At 31.7% G+C, this 17342-nt stretch overlaps 1 long non-coding RNA gene across 1 annotated transcript in view; it reads right to left on the bottom strand.

Moving 5' to 3' along the window:
* The window catches only part of LOC134711936 (uncharacterized), a 65031-nt gene that overhangs the window by 34801 nt on the left and 12888 nt on the right, over positions 1–17342 (bottom strand). The gene's annotated exons all lie outside the window — the stretch shown is intronic.

Raw genomic sequence — 17342 nt, 5'->3', positions numbered from 1 at the left:
CGGTTGTATTGAGGTACAGATTGTAATATATGTAGAAGTTTACAGAACTATCATTAATCGATTGAGATATACGGAATTTTCAAAAATTTATCACATAATGTTTCTGTAAATTTAGAGAGAAACAGATTATATATTTCTCGGGGTTAAAGGTTTACTTTTATGATTGAAAAATACATGTGTATGTCTGAGGCAGAAGATCATTTAAACTTCATTGGCAAATAGGAATTTTTAAAACGATCTTGATCACCTGCTGATCCATTAATCTTTCAGAATGAAATGCACATTTATACCTCTTGGGGTTGAAGGCATATATTAGCAACATTAACAATATGCTACGATGAGATAATGACAAGTTGCGAATTTTAGTCCGAATGTGTATATATATGAGCATATGGACATACATTCATCTTTATAATTAATCAGTTCATCTGTCATTTGTTTTATTAAATTACTTTTCAATTGTGGTATAAATACAATTTTATCATTGTGTAAGACGATTTGAGAATAATGCTTTCATCGTAAATACTTCAGAAATTATAATTGATTCAAGAACCGTTTATTGGAACAAAAATAAAATGAACGGCCTATAGGAAGTTCTAACCTTAGTTGATATCAGGGGTCAATTGGTATAGCAGTATGTAACGTAATACAACGATCGTCGATGCATAATGTGCATATGTAAGTATATAGTATGCATGCAACTGGATTTCGACAACTCGTGGGTTGTCTTTTAGACAAAGAAGTTCCATTTTAAAGATATGAAAGTACGTCAATGCACGTCTTGTAAACTAATCTGTTACTTTTTGAAATATAAATAAGTTATATTTAAAAGATTGGATGGTTATTTCACACGTATTAAAGTTCTTCTGTCATCATTACTGTTTTTCAATTATTTTTTGAGAGTTCGATCTTAAAACTAAGTTCGTCCTGACATTTATGGAATATTTGCCACTGGAAGTTAAACAACCAACAATCAATCATCTTATTACAAAATTTAAAATATGCCTGAGCGATAATATTCTTTTAAATTTTAATGTGAAAGACAGTTTCTCCTTTTATAAGAAGACACTTCCAGGTCTTATTTTAAGTGTATCTACATTCCGGGACTGAGATTTATTTACTATACTAGCAAAAAAAAAGAAAAGAAAAGAAATGATGATACGTTTTTTTTTTAATAATTAAATAATTAACGTTAAAAATATATGTAATTAACTTGATCTAAAACTTGACCTCGCTCATGATAGAGAATGTTAAAAATCAATTGTGTCGACTGCACGGGATTTTCCAACGGCGGGAAATACCCTGTAACTATAAACACAGGTGATGTTATATACTGACCGATTGTGGAATGTCAATTCAGGGTTAAAGTGATGTGTAATGATTGACATTATCGTGCGCTTGGAAGTTGAGGCTCTAGTAGGTTCATTTCAATTGATAATCGAAAATCTAAAATCATTTTTTTTTTCAAATCAACGATGAAGTTTTGGATATTATGGAAGGGATTTTTTTTAAAGACAACGGAGGTACCTTAAAAGTCTATAGGAAAATATACAAATAAAATAATATAAAACAATTTCGAAGGTCACAACTTGTATCTTATAAATCAATGATAAAGCGACTTCATCAGTATTAACAGTTATAAGATTGCAATCAGATGACTTTTAATTTTGTTTGTGTTTCAGGACTGGGAGTGTATAAGATTACCTTATATTACATTGTATTTACAAATGTTTGTTTATATTGCTTGACCCTTATGGGTGTAATTTTGCAATAAAGATTAAAAATATATACTTAGGATGTTCCATTCTCAGCATTGTTTCTTGTCTGTCTGTTCGTTTGTTCGTTCGTCCGTCTGTCCCACGTCAGGTTGAAGTTTTTGGTCGAGGTAGTGTTTGATGAAGTTGATATTCAATCAATTTTAAACTTAGTACACATGTTCACAATGATATGATCTTTCTAAATTTAATGCCAAATTAGAATTACCTCATTCCGTCAGTCCACTCAGGGACTTTCTAGTCCCTGGTCTGTTAAACATAGAAAATGATAGTGCGGATTGGGCATCCGTGTATACTAGTGACACATTCTTTTTTTTAATTTATTAAACTTGTTCTCAGTGGGAGATCCAGATTTTTTTTATATATAAGGAGAGGGGAGACTAACTGATAATGTCATGAGAGGACCAGCTCCAATCATTCTCAAGTGATTCCCTACATAATCAATATTTATTTTTCAACAAAAGGGGCGGACACCGTGTCATTCCCCCTTTATAGCCGACTGAGACTCAAAGGGCTGTTTAGGCAGTCAATGTCGTCAAAAACTTCTATGTGTTGTATAGCCAGTCATTGTGTCAGTGTAAAACTTCCATGTATATCAATCAATCAAATCAAGACTATTAAAAACTCCTATCAACGCCATTCCCCACTAAATCCGGCTCTGGTTCTATTAATTTCATTACTTCTTCAGCATACTAGTATCGGTAGCATGTTAGTATGGTAGCACTCCGTAGATAGGTCTGTAGTTTTGCATGTATGACACTAACAGTTGGCCTAACGTATTAGAAGGCCAGGGCTGGAAGGTCATTCAACATTTTGTGGCTCAATTGCAACTATATTTTCTGTGAAGTGCTACCTAAGCCGTGGCCAGGTGAACACTACCCATTTTTTTCAAAGGATTTTCCAATAGCACATCGAAACACTTCCAGCATTCTATATTTTTTTCACCAAAAAAATTGTACCTCAGCATAATACAGGTCATGAGGTACATTTGTTTGAGGAGGGGGTTTCAATTACTGTTCTTAAGTTTAATTTTCGGGATTTTTTTTTTATCAGATTTGCCCTGTTGTCTTTTCTTTTAACTCCGTGTAAACCCTCACACGCGATGTTTACAAAATTATTTAATTGTTTCAAAAATTAAATTTGTTGTATTACCTCTTTTAACAAAATAATATTTAGTTAGCTTTATTTGCGCCTTTTCAAAGTCCAAGCATTGAACATTGCAAACACATATAGATATTTTCAAATGAATTAGAAAATATCTTCCCAAATCGACAGAACGTACACAGAGATATTTGCCACTGGTCTTTACCCAGTTAACGATTCACTCTTAAATGCATTTCTAAAAAAAACGATGGGAAACAGAAAAAAAACCAGACTATATCTTTTGGATAAACAGCCAGGGACATTTCCAGACGTGAATATAACTGCATGGACCATCGCTTACAAGTTTTGTGACAGAACAGACTTACAACTTTACTATAGTACATGTACAGTGCTTAGAACTGTCTCATAATTTTACTCCAGTTTACATAGTGCATTCTTTTATGTTTTATGATAACAGAACTGTGTTTTATCAAGGTTTATCATAACTTGTATGGTTTTATGATAACTGATTTCTGAGGAATATGTTTAATAATGCAAACTTTATTTAAAGATACGTTTTTTTCCAATTGGCGCTAAAGAAAAGCACCATATGAATATTCATGAACCTACAACGATTGCTCAAAATCGTTATTTGAAAATCCTGTTTGTGAGATGTAGATTCATTTCAATACCGAAATTTCGTCTATATATTAAGTTTCACAAGTGTATAACACGGACAAGCTATCAGAAGGTACATTACTCCCATTTTGTTTTGGTGTGAACCATCGATGTTTACAGCAATATCAAAGAATAAGATGATGATGGTAGAAAGAACTATGGGCGTCATGTGGCAAATATTACATGCATATCGGACCATGAGTTGTCAATCTGTATGAAAATATTTCCAATACAACCATATTATTGAGAAGGAATGTTTACATGCTATACTCTCGTACTAGTATTACAGGGTTCTTGTGTCGTTCACCTTAAACACGCATCTTTTTAACGATGTATAAAAAAAAGACAGAACCAATTTAATGTCATATATCCCTATTTTTTAATATAACTATAACAAGAATACCCCTATTTAGCGGACAAATTGTTTATTCTTTCTTCTGTTATTGAATATTGAATACCAAGAAGGAAAATAAATCCCGAAATTAATTTGAAACTTTGATACTCAATAGTTTTCCAGCAAAATATTCACATCCCTTGGGGATAATTAGTGTTTGTCCAGTGGCATATATAACATGCATGTCGGAACAGGAAATTTGGCATAATGTACTTTCAGAACCATGTTCACATCATTATACATTATAGCCAACAATTGTGATGACGAACTCCTTCCTTTGTTCGAGAACAATCTTGTTGAAATAGAAATCTGTGATTTTACTATGTCCATAACTTCGATGAACCCAAGGCAAGTTAAATATCGACCTGTATTTAATTCAAATAAGTTCTCTTCTTCTTCTTCGTCCATCGACATCCCATGATAACATACTGTTGTCATACGAGGACTAGTTTATTTACAAAACTTTTAACCCAAATAAACAAAATGTATGTTTCTTTCTTATGTTCAATGTAAAAATGTATATTATTTTGAATTGCAACTATCTATAGTTCCTTAACTTTCTATCAAGGCGTATAAAAGAATGGTCGATTAGTGCGTATATTTTTGTTAAATCAACATTTCTTGTATGTTTCAAACTGTCCTACACTTTTGAGAACGAGTACTTTCATTTCCCCAAATTTACCCTAAAAAATGTGAAAACAGATTTTTATTTTATCAAATCTTTTTTTGGGGGGGAATTATTTAGATTTTTATAAACAATATTCTTTACACCAGAAATGTAATTTATAAACAAGCTTATGCGTTTAGTAATGACTAGTATACCAGACACGCAAGACAGAGATTTATACTACATGTACTATACACCTGATAGTTCAAAATGGAAGGTTTCAAGTTATCGGTCGTATACACTGATCAATACCCTTAGAAGTGAAGCGATGCATGAACTTGAAAGTCCGACAGGAAATCGCTTGAATACCTGAACGTGTCACCTCACAATACATTTGGGAGTAATACCTTTAGCCATGCTGGTGATCAGACAAGGGAAGGTACGAATTTATTTAAATAAGTTTATTACATAAAAGAATTATGAACAAATTAGATTTTCGAAAACAATTTTCACGGAACACTTATTTACGCTCATTTATGACTTTGAACTATGACTTTTTTACCAATTCCCATATAAACAGTTAAAAACGACAGACCTTGGTTACTTTTAAAAAAAAAAACACCATTTTCCGTTTCAAGTTAGTTAGTCGGACAAAACAACCGTACGATTGACACGATATCGACACGCGATTACGACTACATAAGGCTACTTTTGTTTTGGTCCTTTGTGGTTCATAGACATGGCGACACGCAGAGAATTGATACTCTAAATTTAAAATCGATGGTGATCTCTTGTCCAGCAGAATAAAACTTTAATACCTATAATTTTTAGCATTTTTATACAGAATGCAGGACACAGATCCTCCTTTGCTGGAAAAGAAAATTTGTTGATTATAGAGGGAATAACTGAAGCGGCCGCCCCGCCCCCTCTTATGCATTTAGTGCATATGAAATTTTCTGGATCCGCCACTGGTGTGCTAGCTAATAACTTATATATTTTCACTACTTTACATTCTTATATATTTTCACTACTTTACATTCTTAGCCCGTCTGTGTGAAATGCTCTGAGCTTCATCAGGGCCACGCGCGGAGAAATAGCTGGTATCCCTCGATCGTTTAATAAATTGAATATTCATGTGTGCCTAAATGGTCATAAATATATTTCATTTTACAAATTAAATGATTATTCATCAACCTATGATCACCTATGGTCCGGTAATAACTTTTATTTTTTCTATTTTCTTTTTGTTTCAATTACAATTTGCCGTTCGTTTTTTGAGAAAAAAACTACACGGCTAATCATTTTAAGACCAAACCTCGGACCAAACACTTCGACTAAGCTATTATACTGACTAACTTGGAAAAATAAACCCAGATAAATGAGATTTCTATGGAATTTTTAATTCACCAGTTAATCAGAAATGTCCATCTCTAATATTTCTTTTGCATTTGATGTTGGTTTATATAAAACAAGTGAAACTGCGAGCTACTGCTCACTGATGATACCACCGCCGCAAGTGGATAATATTAATTGTGTAAAAATATGCACGTGTTCGGTAAACAGGAAGTTTTCGAGTGATAAATCTGAAAACGCATCACACGGTATAGCTGACTTATATTAACCCTTAAACCAAATTTCAGTAATCCTTGTATTGTAGTTCCTGAAAAAAATGTGACGAAAAATTTTCCACTTGGCTATCATGTGTAAAATCAAACAAGTGTTCGGTAAACAGGAAGTTGTTGAGTGATGAATCTGAAAACGCGTCACACGGTATAGCTGACTTATATCAAGCCTGAAACCAAATTTCAGAAATCCTGGTAGTGTAGTTTCTGACAAAAATGTGACGAAAAATATTCATGGGACGGACGGACTGACTGACTGACTGACAGACTGATGGACTGACGGAAGGACAGACAGAGGTTAAACAGTATACCCCCCTTTTTCAAAGCGGGGGTATAATTAAATATCTTACAATGCAAAGCTAGTTGTTTGCGATGATGCGTAGCTGCATGGTAGATTACTACGAGAATTGGATCATTTTGATTATCTTTGAATTCACTAACACGTGGCTGTTGACACATTACACACAATATACTTAAAATACCTGGGGCAATTTACACTTCTGGTTTATTGTCCCTTTAACCAGCCAGTGTATCTGTGTATGATGTATTTATCTACCGTGCAAGGGTTGTGTAGCCAGTCAAGGTCGTTAAATGTATCTCTGGCTCCATTGACAGACTACCATAATATATTCGAAAGCGGATCCCGGATTTTGAAAAAAAAGAATGTGGAAGGACGTAAAGACAACATTACAAATTGGACTAGTGTACATGCAACATTCAATCTATTTCTTGTGGGACAGTTTACTGACTGTCAAACCCGTGTTCAATTTATTATTTTGATAGTGCCTTGAAGATAGCTGAGTAAAATAAATATTTTTTTAAACAAGATATATACATGTAGGGAGCTCTATTTTTACCAACCCGCTCATGAACAGATTCATTTTTTCTTATATTTACTTCCTGAATGACACGACTCTAGAAATGTTTGCCACTGGACATCAATTTAAAAATTAAATAGAATCAGACAGTCATGCTCGAGCAAATAACATTGAGAACGGAACTTTATAGCAAGATATATACTATAGTGTATACAGATTGTATTTGAACACATACGAGGGTCTTGAATATTGTCTTATAGTTGTAAGTAATTTTTCTGTAGTCTTCATATTTTTCCCCATTATTCTATATTCTTTGTTTTCTTGGTGTCTATTTTATTTACTTTTTTTGGCCCTTTGTTGTGCACTTTTTGTCCATATATTTTCTCTTCTTCTATATAAATCCTATTCAAACCCAAATAAACATACACAATCAAAATGTTCAACTCAAAACCCCAGTTGACTTGTCATCCATGGAGTTTTTCTCAACCGTTGAGAATATAACAAATGCTAAATGAGTCCGTTTAAAAAAAAAGATGTGGTGTGATTGCCAATGAGAAAACTCTCGATAAGAGACCATATGCCACAGAAATTAACAACTATACATGTAGGTTACCGTACGGCCTTCAACAATGAGCACAGCCCATACTGCATAGTCGGCTATAAAAAGAGAAAAAGTCTAGGAGTCCATTGCTGATATTACATATATATAAGATTAATGTATCACGTATACGTCTGATGCTTAATTGTTGGGGCTCTGCTGGAAGGCAAAATATTTAGCTCTTTACTGACTAGTATTTAACAACTGAAACTAGATAAGTTAAAGTCTAAGTTATGAAATTCAAGGAATCTATACATGCTATAACAGCAAATTTGAACGGAACCAAAACGAAAATTAGTAAAATAATAAGTATACAACTTGCATTTCAGCATTTTAATATTGGTAATTATTAATGATGTAATGCGTAAATAAGTTATCCTACACAGTGGAACAAATGGGAAGCCAAAGTACGTTAATGTCTGAATTAATCTTCTGCAAAAACAATGTCAACTTGTTTATTTTATCTGGTTAAATCTTCTGACATCAGACTCGGACTTCTTTAGAACTGAATTTCAAATGTGCGTTTTGTTGTGCGTTTACTTTTCTACATTGGCTAGAGGTATAGGGGGAGGGTTGAGATCTCATAAACATGTTTAACCCCGCCGCATTTTTGCACCTGTCCCAAGTCAGGAGCCTCTGGTCTTTGTTAGTCTTGTATTATTTTAATTTTAGTCTCTTGTGTACAATTTGGAAATTAGTATGGCGTTCATTATCACTGAACTAGTATATATTTGTTTAGGGGCCAGCTGAAGGACGCCTTCGGGTGCGGGAGTTTCCGAGTCGCTACATTGAAGACCTGTTGGTGACCTTCTGCTGCAATTTTTCTATGGTCGGGTTGCTATCTCTTTGACACATTCTCCATTTCCATTTTCAATTTTATTTCAATAAACTGACTTAAATAAAATTCAAGCAAGTTAAACTGTAAGCTTGCCGCCGTTGATACCCCCGCCGAAATATTTCGGTTCACAGGAAGCTGTTGAGAAATGAATCTGAAAACGCACCACACGGTACAACTTACTTGCATAAACTCTGTAACCAAATTGATAGATACGAAAAAGATAGATATGAAAAAAAAAATACTTAAATAAATGTTTAATTTACATGTAATGCATCTTTGTGTAAAAAAACGTTTGAATTGGCTGATCTTTTTGTAAAGCATGCTATTTTGACGGTTACGGATTCAGACTCATTAAGGATGCATTTCTTTCTAACACAAACGATGCAAACGGCTAAGCTCGCACATGTTTTGATCATTTCTTTTAAACATACGTTTGCAAATTTTACAGAAACTTTGACAAACTATGCAAACGCTAAAAATACGTCTACAGTTTGTCGTTTGTTAGTACAAACGCTGCATTTATTTCAGTACCACAGTAAATAGAGTAATCAAGGAAGCTGGCTACACTGCAAGTGCACCTCGTTATTGTCAAATGATCCGCGAAGTCAACAAAGTCAAACGCGTAGATTTTTGTAAACAGCTTGTGTTAGATAATGACAATTTTAATGACATTGTATTCACCGACGAATGCACAGTGCAACTTCATGATAACAAAGTTGTTGTTTATCGTTTAAGAAATGAATCTGCTACACCAATTCCACAACCGAAGAATCCATTAAAAGTGCATGTATGGGGAGGTATTAGTCGTAGGGGAACCACACGTCTTCTGATTTTCGACGGGATTCTTAAGTCCGATTTTTTCGTTGAAAACATTTTAGAAAAGACTCTTCTGCCTTTTATCAAATCTGTTTATCCAGATGGTCATCGTTTTCAACAAGACAACGACCCAAAACATCGCTCCAAGCTTGCCAAAAGTTTCATGATCGACAATGGCATTCAGTGGTGGGACTGCTGGCCCTCCGAATCTCCCGATATCAACCCCATTGAAATGGTATGGAATATGCTGAAACGCAGACTTGCTAAAAAAAACCTTAAAACTAAAGATGACCTTCAGACAGCTCTACAAGAGTTTTGGACCAGAGATCTTACTATTGAGTACTGCAACCGCTTTATTGACCATTTATATAAAGTTGTCCCAGTAGTAATAGCATTAGAAGGACGTGCAACAGCCGATGTACCTCGCAAAATATTTCCTGAAAGGTCTTATGGTAAATCGATAAGTTACTTCAAAACCAAGTTAGATGACCCCAGTTTCACCAAGAAGATCGAACACCTCCTACCACACTAAGAAAACCAAGTCAAGAACTACGAGAGATGCAGCAGAAACTTTTTCATAACAGTCTTTTTCAAGGCTACACAAATCATTCAAAAAAGATATCTTTAATTTGTTGTACACTCAAAGGGGGGCTTCAAAGAGTTTTACTAATTATACCCATTGCCTTATCAAGTAGTGACCCTCTACTGTTTGTGACTGATTTCTAAAACGTAAAGATTTTTTTATCCTACATAGTCTTGTTCTTCAAGAACAAAAGAAAATATCGATTTTTTTTGTAAACACATATTTACGCTATTCAGTAAGTTTTATATTATAATTGAGAAAATTTGCTGCATTTTATTTTACCTAGAAAAAATCTCGTAAATAGTTTTTTTTGCTGCAAACTATTTTACTGAGAAAAAAATCTCGATTTTTTTTTTTTTTTTTTATCTTAGAATTTTAAGCCAGTTGAATATGACGTTGTGGTTTTTTTTACAAAGAATACACACTGGACACAGTTACATGCTAGTCTAATAATATCTTTTATAATTTTATCAATCATAACTACTCTCGCTATACAGTACAATAATTATTGAAGAGTTATTTCTTCGTGCAAACAAAAAGCCGGCCGAGTAGTTCCGATTGATGATTTTATCCATGAAATTGAACAGGAAACCCCTAAAGTTTTAAACACATGAACACATGTGATATTATCGTGTCAACCTTGACCCCGCTTTCACCAGCAATGCATTTAAATGTTCGATCAAATTCTCTTCCAATCCAAACATTTTATTACAATAAAAATAACCATCGTATCTTACAAACGAAAAACTAGTTTTCAATAATAGACGTTTCAGCAGCTGTTTCATTCGTGTATTTCTTGTTACAGTAATATTTCACGTTTTGAGAATATATAAGAGGGGGGATAGGACCTTTATCGGGACTCCAGGATCGGGTGTTTTTAAGCTTGGGATTTCAAGAGTAACACTTTCGGGTACCGGAAATTCTTTTTCGAATTAGGGGACCTCGGGATTTCGTGATTTTAAGTCCGGGATTTCGGTATTTTGTTTTTTAAGCCCGGCATTTGGGATCGATCAGGACCCCTTCTTACCCTCCCTCACATGACGTTTTCAAATATGAATAAAGATAGGAAACTCATGTCTTTTAAAAAGAAAACTAATCTACGAAATTACTAGAACATATAACTCGCGACGAAATGTAGAAATAATGAGAAAAGAACGGATAGGAAAAGATATTTTATTTTATATTCGAATCGTAAATAAAAACTGAGAAGATAAATAAGAGAACAATAATGTGTAGAATGTTTCTTCCTCAGACAGACCTGAAAAAAAAAACATATTTCTTTTATTGGTAAATTAAATAATTAGAACTGAAACAATCTGAAAACCGTTCATGCCTTTTAAATGTCTATTATGTAATTATCGATTTTACCTGTTACATTATCATAACTAATTACATAATATTAAGTAGCATGTGCGGCCGACCATGCACGCTTGGCTGATTTTATTGCACTTACTATCAGCTGATGATTTGATTGACAACAGGTAATCAATCATCGACATTTAAGTCGCTGATGCTGAGCCTTTTTAAAACCTGCGACATTTTTCAGACCATGTCACGGAATGTACTCGTGTAGCGTTTAGAAAACAGTAACACACGCGACGTTTACAAAATTCTTGTTAGAAAGAAATGCGGCCTAAGAAAAATCTTTTTAGAATCACAAGAAGTTCTGATAGGTCGTAAAATAAACTTCCCATCACTTTATTCTTTTCACATGTCAATTTAAAAAAAAAAAAATTCGCAACGATGTCATAATTGAAAGCACGAGGAAGGCTGACCAAAATGTTCAACTTGAGGCTAGTGATTGACAGGTATGATTATATCTTGGGGCTCTTGTGGGGAGCGTGGTGTCGGACGGAAAAAAGATTTCCAGTATTCATATATATATAAATGTCGATCTGATGTGGAAAATTGTGAGGTTTTTTTAATAGCACAAAGAAAAAGACGTCAGAAGAGTTAGAAGAGTAACAATGTGTAACTATAAACGTATTACTCGTTTATAATCTACGAGACTGATCAGATCAAAGTTTGATAAAAAAAAAAAAAACCATTCAATATCAAACCTTCTTGGTTGGAATAAACATGTTCAATGTATACCTGCAAATATGTCTTAATAAATTAAATTGTGTATTTAAATTATCTCTGTTGAATACAATACAATTTATTACATGTATCTATGATATCCTCCATAAATAAATATCTGCACAGGTAAAGTTAAATTCGGATCAACAGATTGATTTACGACCTTCCGCTTGTCCATGTTGTATTGCAAAAATATCACAGCAGGTGTTACTCACAGTAGACAAGTGTCAAATCAGTATGACATTATGTCGGATTACGGCATCTGCAGTAATTAAGACCCTGTTTTTACTGTTTTTACAGGAACTGATTTATCTTAACATGACAATAAAGAAGAATTTTGTAAGGTGAACATATTTGTAGTATTGCAAAGTTACCACGTGCATTTTCCTGTTCATTGGTCACATTTAAATAGATTATTCTTTATTGAACTAAATTCGATATTTAAATTGCAAGTAACTTTAATATCAAAACCACCGATTTTTATTTCTCGACTGAAAAGGGTAATAAGACGGTTATTTTTATCTGACTGTAAACAGTGTATATAATCACAACGATCTATTAATAACCGCTGCTCACAGATAACGGATTATACAACGATCTATTAATAACCGTCGCTCACGCATCACTGGTTCTATCACTGACTCAATACACACCAGTTTAATCGGACAAACGGATAATTCCCTGAGACACGGAAAATCTCCGGAGAACCGCAAAATATTCTGTAAAACGGAAAATTTACGATAAACCTTTATTTATTATCCGTTCCGCGGAGATTTGCCAAAAATCGCGGTCATTTGCCAAATAGGTCTACCAGTGTTACATGTAGGAGATAGATTTGGGGGCATCAGTGTGTACATGTTACAATTTTATAGCTTTAATCTTATTATGTTTATGAAGTTTTTTGTTTGTAAACTTTATTGTTTCTGTTCATAAATTTATAAAATATCCAGCGTGCACAGGCAGTAATTGTTAAACAATTAAAATGTGGTTTTATTATTTCTGCTCTTTGTTTGGGTTGTTGTCTCTTTGACACATTAACAGTTTCCATTCTCAATTTTATCACTGAAAGGTATTGAATAAGTTATGTAAAAATTAGACAAATTCACATGGTCATTTCTGGAATGAGTTTTAAAATTTTAATATCCATTTATAAGCTGTTATGAATGAATGAGTTTAACCCTTATTAAATATAACAGTATTTTTTAATTGATTTTTTTCTGAAGTTCAAATTAATAATTTTTGGAGCAAGAGGGAAAAAACTGCCAACTTTGTTTTGTTATTGTGAAGTAATATGATATTTTAGCCTATAAGATGTGTATTCATGGATAACAAAGGAGAGATATTGTTGAAGGAAAGAAAAGAGGGGGCATTTTTTATCTCTTTTGTTATTTTTACACATACTGGCATATAGTGTGATATGACTTGCACTGTAGGCAAGGTGTTGTTTTAAATATAACAGGTGTTTTTAACTAACAATCCATATAATTTATTGAAGGAAAATTGTAGGGGGCATTTAAACATACAGTTACTCCTAATTTATATTGAGTTTATATGTACAAGCATTACTATTACTTTTATGTATTCAGATATTTATTACATATATATTACAAATGAGTTAAAATAAAACCAGAAGCATGAAATGATGATTTTTTTTAAATTTTGGAACCTAATGCTTAAGTAAGCTCATATAAATAAAACTTATCTGGCCCAAACACTGCAACATCAAAGAAACATATTTTGGATACAGACACTTATTTTAGATGGTTAAGGTAAACAAGAAATAAAAATGCTTGCATTTAAGTAGTGGGAAACATATCCCTCATTGTAGATATGCTAAACTATTGAATCTGAATCTATATTGCTTGCTTCATAAATAATACGTTAGTTGCAGGAAAATAAATTCAATTACCAAATATTGGCCACCTGATTTAATTACCAGAGTACTCAATTAGAAGTCTCTACATAGGTCTGTTGGAATGTATAAATGTATTAAAGCAATAGTTCTGTATAGAAACAGGATATGTGCCTTGCAAAGGACAGTTTTGAGTTAATTCAATGATTTTCTACCTTTTTGAGTAAAACATTTGTTACATATGTACCTTTTAACCTTTAATCGATTATCATTTGAATTTTTAATATAAATTATGATGAAATTTTAATTCTTTTTTAGTTGTCTAGGATGCATTTTTATTCAATGCAAACCAGACAACAACAAAAAATTCCTTATACTTTGGCCATCACTAGATAAAATATTTCCTTATGGATAAACATATTACCAAACAAATAAACTTTAAAGAAATTTATGTCCTGCACATGTACAATCATGATGGCACTACTTATATGACTTGTTTTAATCTTATTCAATATCTTATGACAGAAATTTTTGTAATCTGTTAATTGTATTATTTTCAAGAATTAAAATATTTTTCAGTTGATTGTAAATAGTAGATTTTCATTAGAATAATATAAGAAGATGTTTAAAATGATTTACAAGAATTTTCATTGAGTTAACTGCTGGGCATTAGAGTGTGATTTGTTATGATTTGTTATTCATAAAATATATTAATCCAATTTTAATTAAATTTACTAGAGAAATATATGTTTTTTTATTAATATACTGATAGTTTTATTATGATGTGTAAATAACAAAGTTATATAGTTGATGTTAAAAATTTTTTAGAAACAAATATGACCCAATAAAAGCAACGAAGGCACAGTATATAAAAGATGTAATTCAATCACAACGACGTATTTTAAATACATTTTTTTTATCAATTTTTTTATTAATATTGTGTATTTGAGGCTCTCAATAACTTCCACCAATTTAAAGATTGAATCAAAAGACAATATAACTCTATGTTATTGCTTTAATTTAATATCAAAATAACTTGAACATTTTTGCAGTTGTGTAATGATAAGATATTGTCATTACCAGCTGTCTGTAGACACAATGTTTTCATTTGAAAATTTTGTTCTAGATGATCAAATCTTTATCTTTGTTTGCAACTTTCCCCTTTATGACAGGATATTTTCATTCTACTGAGCTATTTATCAATTATAATTTTAGACTACAATAAATATTTGATGGTACATTTGATTTCAAAAGATTTTGTTGAAGATAAAATTTGTAAGATATAATTCACTAGGAATATAAGATATAACTGAGATTTAACAAAAAATATGATAAATTTAAGTCATAAATTTGTTTTTTATTGAAAAGATTTAAGTCTGAAATTTGTTTTTTATTGAAAAGATTTAAGTCTGAAATTTGTTTTTTATTGAAAAGATTTTATGAAATATATTGTAATATGAAATATAATGAAAAATATTACTTTGATTTTGTGCATTGACAAATTAACTTGTTAAAATAGCAAAAAAACTATCTTCTTTTAGTGGGTCTTTATTTCATTTTAACTATATTGTAAATGATAATGTAATTTAAAATTAAATTCGATCTAGGTCATAAAATTAAATTCAGTTAAATGTGAAATACCTGCTCATGTTAAATTTGGGTGAAAATATCAATGATTACAAAATAGGGAAAGCTTGACTTGCTTTGTTGATAGATTCATATCCTTTTTCTGGTATTTATATTAAATGATTAAAGCAGTATATTAATGCAATGTAACATTCACAAGGAAATTGGTTGTGAATGTTATTTAAAGGTTGTGCTAAAAGAGAGCATATTTGATGTTTTTGTCCTAGGTTTTGATTCATTATCTGTGAAAGAAATACAATATATAATTAAAAATGCAATTTGAAAAGTGTTGTAAATAATATTAAGTATGCAGTTGTGAAAAAAGTAAGCTATAACTCGTTAGTATCTTTAAAATACAAGGAGAATACAGTCTCTTTTTTAATCTTTTTTAATCTTTTTTTTATAAAATATGTAATTTTGAAATTTTTTCGAAGTAAGAAATGAAATGCAAAAGACAATGTTATTCATATAAAGCCACTCTTGTGATATAATTTGTATTACTTAGTACATTCCACTGACTTAATTGTCTAAAGACTATAATTGTAAATAAATAATTCACTGTTTGCTTTTATGGTGTCATAAACCATGATTGAAATGAATGCAGTTTTATAAGAACAATCACCATGTTTATCCCACCAACAAGGAGTTTTTTGTACTTAATAATTCAATCATCAAACTTTTTTATTTTAAACTCTGATATTTTTTATATGCATGGGTTAACCTATTATTAACATTTAGAAAGCTTATTGTCACATCAAACACACTAAATTGTATTTCTTATATATTTTAATTTTTTGGCAAACATGATATGTATTCAACCTGAATATCAGAAATCAGAAAATCAAAATAGGAAGGCTACAAATCAAGCCACAGAAATTGTTTATAGATTCCACCTAATGATATTTATATATTTGTGCATGTATAGGGTTGACAATTAGCAAATGTTAAAGCAGGCTTCCATTTGATAGATACTCTAATACATTACACATTTTTCCAAATATTTTCTATGCAATTTATGAGTTGTAGATTTTATCCATTATATATTTATAAAGAAATGCACATTATATAGTTTGATATCAACATCATTTTATAACATTAATAAAACTTTTTAAAATATTTTGTTTTGTAATGTTCTTTGGCCTATTAGAAAACACGTATTTCAAATTCTTAAGTTTATTCCATATGGTAACAGTTAGCAGACAACTTTTTGGTCAAGTTGAATTATGAAAAGAGTATGTATGTTTTTCACATGCTTGGTCTTGGTCTCAAGATTGAAGTATATGATTAAATTTACCAGAGATAACATGGAGAATTTGCTTTAAATATAAGAAAGCCAATAACTACAACTTGCGATAAACCCATCATAGATAATTGATTAAATTTGCCTTGCACATGTTCCATCTACAAAAGACTCAACAGTGACGCTTGAATGAAAAAGGAAAAACTAAAGTACGAAGTTGAAGATCAATGAGTATCCAAAATTATGAATATTTTGATAAATGCAACCAAGGTAATCTATTCCTTAGTATTTCGAAAAAATCTTAAGTCTTGTAAATAGTTTATTTAAATTTATTACCATATCAATGATAATTTAAGTCAACACAAAAGTGCTGACTACTGGACTGGTGATAGAATTGAGGAGGAAACATATATAATAGTGATAGATATCCGAAAATGACATAGATAATATATATCACAATGAATTAGTTTCGAACGGATACAAAATATGTGATAAAAATGCTTAAAAACGATGTGATAAATCCTCAAGTATAGCTACACCACAAATGTATGTCTAAATATTTCCCTGTTCCTCATTCTTTGTTATTTAGATGGACAGGTTGTAGATACATGATGAATCATTGTATTCAGAAGTTAACTTTTAAATGTGAACGACTAAATTTTTTCAGGAATATGTTTACATTACCTTATCATTTTTCAAATCTAATGGGTGGTAAATAAGTAAATTCTGGGAC

The sequence above is a fragment of the Mytilus trossulus genome, chromosome 3 (genome assembly GCF_036588685.1).
Source record: "Mytilus trossulus isolate FHL-02 chromosome 3, PNRI_Mtr1.1.1.hap1, whole genome shotgun sequence".
Taxonomy (NCBI): domain Eukaryota; kingdom Metazoa; phylum Mollusca; class Bivalvia; order Mytilida; family Mytilidae; genus Mytilus; species Mytilus trossulus.
The sequence above is the reverse complement of the archived record's forward strand: the minus strand, read 5'-3'. Positions and strand labels throughout refer to the sequence as shown.